This window comes from Capsicum annuum, chromosome 12, assembly GCF_002878395.1.
Source record: "Capsicum annuum cultivar UCD-10X-F1 chromosome 12, UCD10Xv1.1, whole genome shotgun sequence".
NCBI classification, from domain to species: domain Eukaryota; kingdom Viridiplantae; phylum Streptophyta; class Magnoliopsida; order Solanales; family Solanaceae; genus Capsicum; species Capsicum annuum.
The window spans coordinates 85,636,247-85,643,004 of NC_061122.1; the positions used below are offsets into that span (position 1 = coordinate 85,636,247).

At 29.8% G+C, this 6,758-nt stretch overlaps 1 long non-coding RNA gene across 1 annotated transcript; it reads right to left on the reverse strand.

The window, feature by feature from the left end:
• Window positions 1-2,313: 2,313 nt before the first annotated feature.
• LOC107850082 lies at window positions 2,314-4,888 on the reverse strand. Its single transcript, XR_001668449.2, has 4 exons — window positions 4,796-4,888; window positions 4,457-4,654; window positions 3,345-3,369; window positions 2,314-2,413 (listed from the first exon to the last, which is right to left on the reverse strand). It is a non-coding gene; the product is annotated as an uncharacterized LOC107850082 (long non-coding RNA).
• Between the last annotated feature and the right edge of the window lie 1,870 nt (window positions 4,889-6,758).

The window sequence follows — 6,758 nt, forward strand, 5'->3', positions numbered from 1 at the left end:
TTTTAAAATTCAAAATTGGAAAAAGAACAAGGTTAAGATGGAATTGTACAGTCTAGTACAAATTTTGAATTTCAAAATGAAAAAAGGAAAAGGTTGAGGTGTACTTGTACAATCTAGTACAAATTTTAAAATTTAAAATTTGAATTTTTGGTTTTGGGATTGATGTTGGCATTTTTTTTGTGGAAGCTGTTGTACGTTGGTGTTCTAGCATTTGTACGTTGAACTGTTGAAGTTGTTATTCATGAGTTGTTGTTGCTGTTTACGTTGGGTAAAGGAGAAATAAAATTCGGCTGGATTTTGGAAATTGTTGATGGGCTGTTGAAAGGGGTGGGCTTGATGTAGGGTTGGGCTGGTATTAGGTTGGTAGAAGAATTTTAGGGTAAGTCATCTTATTAAATTTTTGGCCAAATTGAAATCAATTGGCCAAGTGTGTTGCAATTATGTTCAATTTGATTTCAATTATGATCAAATTTAATAAATCAGATAAATTAAATTGAATTATGAAACAAATTAATACCTCGTTTAATCCCGAGCTTCTTGATTATATAAAACCAAATAAATATTTCTCTAAATAAATTATTTTTGAGTACAAATTATAGTTAAATCGAGATTTTACCAATTTGAATTAATTTTCAAGCTTAATCTCAATAAAAGTTCAATTTGATAAAAATATTCATTTAAGTAATAATCTCGTATATGTAAATATGAAAACATATAATCATCACTTAAATGACAAAATTAATCCAAATAAATATTTTAGAGCACATTTATTCAAATGAAATAAATATTTTGATTTTATTAACAATTGAAGAAACTCAGGATTAAATTTAGTCGTAGAGGGTAAAAATTAGGTGTCAACAAATGCCCCTTCCCTTTAGGTAGGGTGGATGCAAGTAACCCTGGGCAAAGGGAGTTTGACATTCCTAATCTTGTCCGACCTCAAATTTATTTCTGAAAGAGATAATTTTTGCACGAGTTTCATAGAGTTATGGATGGACCTCGGTATTAGTTTTCCTACATATCTCAGGTTATATGAGAATTCATGCCACTTATAGTTCATAACGCTTGATTTTAATCCCGATTTTCAAAGAATTCACAAGCAATTCTGACTTTTGGATTTTGGTGAAATCGAAAAGCTGGGGAATAAACGGAATAGGGGGAGGTTGGAATGCAGTCGAGTTTTCAACATAGATCCTAGCCTACACATCCTGGAGACTTAGGGAATCAGACTGCTTGTAGTTCGTTTCAATCGATAGAAAAATAGTCTTTATTTCAGACGATCTTTAGCTTAGGATGAGTGACATGTCATTCGAGTTATGAAAAGATGATTGTAACATCTTAGACACAAATTTGGAGAAATTCACATCCATAGGTAAGAATCTACCCCGAACATAATTTCCAAAACTCTAAGTACGTTGTCACTCGGATTTGAAGGAAAGAGAAGGTTATTCTCAGTATGAGTTTAAAAAGATCCAAAAAATGAAGCTGAAATAGAAATATCCCAAGTACCCACATGACTTCTAATAGGGGTATGGTTTGATAGTGGTGGAAATCATCCTTTAGCTCGCGTCCAAAGAGTTTGATGTCCCTTTCTAGATTATGTCCTATTTTGTTGCTAATAAAACATTCCACATTGTGCTCCGTCCTTTTTGGTGTCGTCTGAACCTGTGGTTTTGATTTGATACACTACAAAAAATAGGTCAAATTCCGGGGTTTAAATTTAAGGTTTGCGGGGGTTTAAAACCCCCACAAAATATAACTGTGGGGGTTCCCGAAAACCCCACAATTCAAGCCGTTACAAACAGGTTGCGACAGTTTTTTTAAACCGCCATAATTAATTTGTGGTGGTTATTTAGCGGGGCTTTCAACCCCCCCCAACTCTAAATTTAATTTTTTTATAATAAATTTTTATTTAAAAGTTGTGCGGGTTTAAAACCTCTGCAATTTTATTTATTTTTTTTAAAAAAAATTATTTTATTTTTTGGACTGCCATAATTAATTTGCAGCGGTTATTTTGCGGGGGTTTCAACCCCCGCTACTCTAAATTTAATTATTTTATAATAAATTTTTATTTAAAAGTTGCGGGGGTTTAAAACCTCCAAAATTTTATTTTATTTTATTTAAAAAAAATTGATTATCAATTTTTCAATTGATTAATATGAGCATTTTCCATAAAGGTTTCCATGTCAAGAACTCAATACTAAAAGAACATAAGTACAAAGGTTATTCAAGTATCATTGCATTAGCTATCAAACACAATTGTCAACAATTCGATAACTTAACCAAAAACATCATTGAAATTAAACTGCCCACCCCCCTTTAAATTAACCTCAACAGCGTGAATGAACTCAAATATATAGATGCTCAGTCGTGCAGTGTCCCCAAAATGTCTTCATCCCGCTACAAATAAAACCTACCACAAGATCATCAAGAATGTTTAGAAAAATGAATAAATCTCTAAAATTTAATAGCCAATTTCATTAGTAAAGTCCCATCATGAGCGAGTGATATACCATCTTTAAGAAAGAACAACTATTATCAAAGACATTGATACAATGTTATAGTCTAAGGTTGAGAAACAGTTTGACAACTTATTGAGTGTTCTTTATAGTCCTATCCGCCCCCGGTAAACCTTTCTTGTTCACCTTCAAAAGTAGAAAAAAGATACCGAGAAAGAGATTCGGATCTTGAGGAAAGAAAGAGTTCAACCTTTAAAATCATGCATAGATAGAAATAACTCTTCGATTTTATATTGACTCCTACAGAGGCCAATCAGAGAATAGGCTGCTTGGTTCATTGATGATAGGATTAAAATGCCACATTTTATGTAATGGAAGATGGCATGTACAAGACAAAAATAGCATATCTAAAGGGTACTTAATAGAGACTAATAATATCTGAAAGTTAATTGAGAAGATGAACATCATTTAAATTCTTAAGAAGCAGCTATGAATAGCCAGAACTGTTACACCTGCTCTCTACCACGTGAATTTAACTACTAGTTCATGAAATTTTTACAATTAATTACCTAATTGAAGTGTTTAGGCAATCTATCATCAATTCCACCTATATCCTAAATTAGTTGGTGTCGGCTATATGAATCATATATTGTACACTAATAAAAACCTTGGTCCAAACTAGTTGGGATCAACTATAGCAATCTTCAATATTCTTCCTACACCGTTCTAGCACATTTTATTTCTCCGCTAAAGAACATCATATGTATATGACACTAACATACAAGTTTCTGGCCAAACTTAGAACAAATCTAAGAAAAAAAACTCAAGTTAAACAACTAAATATAGAGAAATTCCAAAATAAAAACTAGCAATTATGATACTTACACTTTGATTTTCGACCCTCGATCTCCTGCACCAAATTGCAAATCAACCATGTCAATTATCAAGTAAATAACTAAAACATAAAGAAGATAAAAATAGAAAGATAATTTATGATATTAAAAGGCCTATTCTTTGCATTCACGAGCACGTTACATAATCTCTTAAAGTGAAAGAGCTGAGGTTACATTATTATTGGCTTGCTCCATTGCCTCAAAAATTCGCCTTGTTGCTGGAACATCTAGTTTAGAACAAAGTCCGATTACAATCCCTCAAACAATGAGAAGATTGTCCATCTTTGTTATTACCCTCATTTCAAAAAACATTCAACAAGGGTTGAGCAATTGACAGAAAATAATTTTTGATGATGATATATTTAAGCATATTTAGCATCCGGTACCACGTCTACCCCGTATCCAAATGACACATCTACAAACAAATATAGTTGGGCTCAAATTTTTTTCATCTACACCTCAAGAAACAAAGAAGTTGATCCAAAGAAACAACCCTTCCTCAGAAGTTGATTAAGTCCCTACATAAGGGAAGAATGACCAAATACACAAACCATATTCAGAATTTCTAGGATGTCAAGAAGAACAAGATTTTGAATTGAGTTTATACATATCCTATCAGTCACAAAGTCAGAAAAAGGATCCATGAATTGATGATTTAGCAATCCAAAACACGATACCAAAGAACATCTAAAGAGTAGTAATTCAAAATTAACTATAATTAATAACCAGCTCACTTTCTTAATACTCTGTAGTCTATTCAATAAATGGAATTCATTAGCTGTCCGCTTTCAGGCAGCGCACTTAAAGTCGAAAAAGGGCAATAACTTATCAAATCTGTTTCTATCTAGTAGCACGCTATTAAATCAAATGACAAATACATATTTGAACCGTGCTTTTTCTAATGAAATAAAAATTGGATTCATGTAATCTGAGAATCTCTTTTACTTTCAATGAAACAAAACACAATTCAAATCAGTGAGAAAATGGAAATTCACGCGGTTCCAGTATAAAAAAAACTACTATAAGAATTGTAACAAGCCTTGATGATTGAAGCACAGTAAATCAATTATCAAATAGCCAAATTCATTAAGAAAATGAACGAACCTTGTTTTTCGACGATGACTCATACAGAGTATCCACGGAGTAATAGCTGATTGACGATGGCAATACTAATGAAGGATACACCACTGGTAACGCACACTTTCTTTTCTTCAAGTTCACGGTTCTGTTGGAATTCCAATGGCAATTGCCCTCTGTTTTGGAATTTATATGGCTGAGACCAAATGTTTTGTCTAACAACTTCTACAAGCAATGCAGATTGAATAAGAAGAAACTACTAATAAGCTCTGTAAATTAACATAATTGTTCAAACAAAGAATATATTGGATCTATAACAGGGGTCATAGTTAAACAAAATAAGAGCAGACACCAAGAGATACCAACCTCTCTTCAATTGTCGAACTGGAATGGACGATGGACGAAAGCAAAGAAAAGAGAAGGATAAATAGGAGGCAGAGAGAGGGGGCGGTGGCTTTGTTTTGGAAAAGTAGAATTAGGGTCTGTTGATTTTGTTTAAAAAGGAATGGGATTATAAGGATGTGATCTCAGCCATTAGATCATTTCTGATCAATGGCTGAGATAAAATCTAATAAAGTAATATTGAAGAAGAGTTAAAAATTATGATTTAATTTATGGACAAAATTGATGTCAAAATTGACTAAAATTGATATCAATTGGAATAAAAATTGACTAAAACATAAATACAAGAAAGGAAAAGATGTAGTAAATATTAATAAAATGATGTAAAATATTAAATTTGAATAAATAAATTATAAAAAATAATAGTAAAAGAAATAAAATAATTTGCATATTTTTAAAAATCAGGAATGTGGCATGTCGTTATTTATATAATACAAGAATAACGTGTAAAAAATATTAATATATGAAATTAAATAATTTTGATAAAATAGCAGCCTAAGAGAACACCAGCAGGTCAAAATTGGGTGTCAACAACAACAACAACAACAACAACAACAACAACAACAACAACAACAACAATAATAATAATAATAATAAATAATAATAATAATAAATAATAATAATAATAATAATAATAATAATAATAATAATAATAATAAATCAATCAATCAAGGTGACATTTTTTATTGTTTCCTTTATGAGATTTCGAGAAAATTAATACAACAACTAACCTGATTTATCACACAAATTGGGATCTGTAGAAGGTACAGTATACCAGACCTTACCGTTAAGGTAAATATGTTGTTTTCAACAGAACTCTTGTTCAAGAAAAATAGTCTGAAGCTATTCAATTTCAAGAAAACAAATAGTGAAAATTGATTTAATCTTAACCGTTGATCAAATATGATGAACGGTGGAGATTAGAATTGAGGAGATGAGTTAAGTTGTGATTAGAAATTGGGTTAAAAAAAAGATTGAATTGGGGATTTCAATTAAGTCAAATTAAAGTCAATTGACATAAATTGAGTATAAAATGGCTAGAATTTAAATAAATTAGGAAAATTGAATTGAATTAGGTTGATATTTAATAAATATAGTAAATATATAAATTAATATTAAAAAATAAATAAAATTATTATATTTAAATTAATTATAAATAAATTATGTAAATAAAATTAATGATGTCAATCACATAATAATGTCAATGCATTTCGTATACTACAAATAATTTTTGATTAATTAATTTTTGAAAAAATAATTATATATGTAGTAATACAACGTATTAACCCGATGAATTATTGGTTAATTAGCTTCATTATTATAAATTCAATAGTGTATTAATACCTCGATCATACGATGTTAACGTGTTGCTTAAAATACTTGGGTATATAGATTCACTACACGAGAGATACGTGTATATATATATATATATATATATATATATACACACACACACACACATATATATATACATATTTAATTGACTATCAACTTCAAAATATGTACTATATACACATACATGAGTATATTACTTCGTTATACAACGTATTTCATATATACTCTGATAAATTACCATTTAATTTAACTTATATTATTATATTATAACTTCAACAATATATTATTACCTTGATCAATTGATCGTATGATATCAATATATAATTGAATACATTTAATTTTTTAAAATATAGAAATTATTTATTTAATAGTAAATTAAAAATAGAAAATATCTATGAACAACGTCGTTTTTATAAAGCTAAATTTTATTTATTTTTAACAAAAGTGACATTGTCCGTCGCTTTTTGTAAAAATACAATAAAATAAAAATAATTAAAAAATGTGATGGATAGAGGATATATTCAATGAATATCGGAGTTAAAACACCCGTAAATATATTTGATGGATATCGGGGGTTAAAAAACCCAGCAAA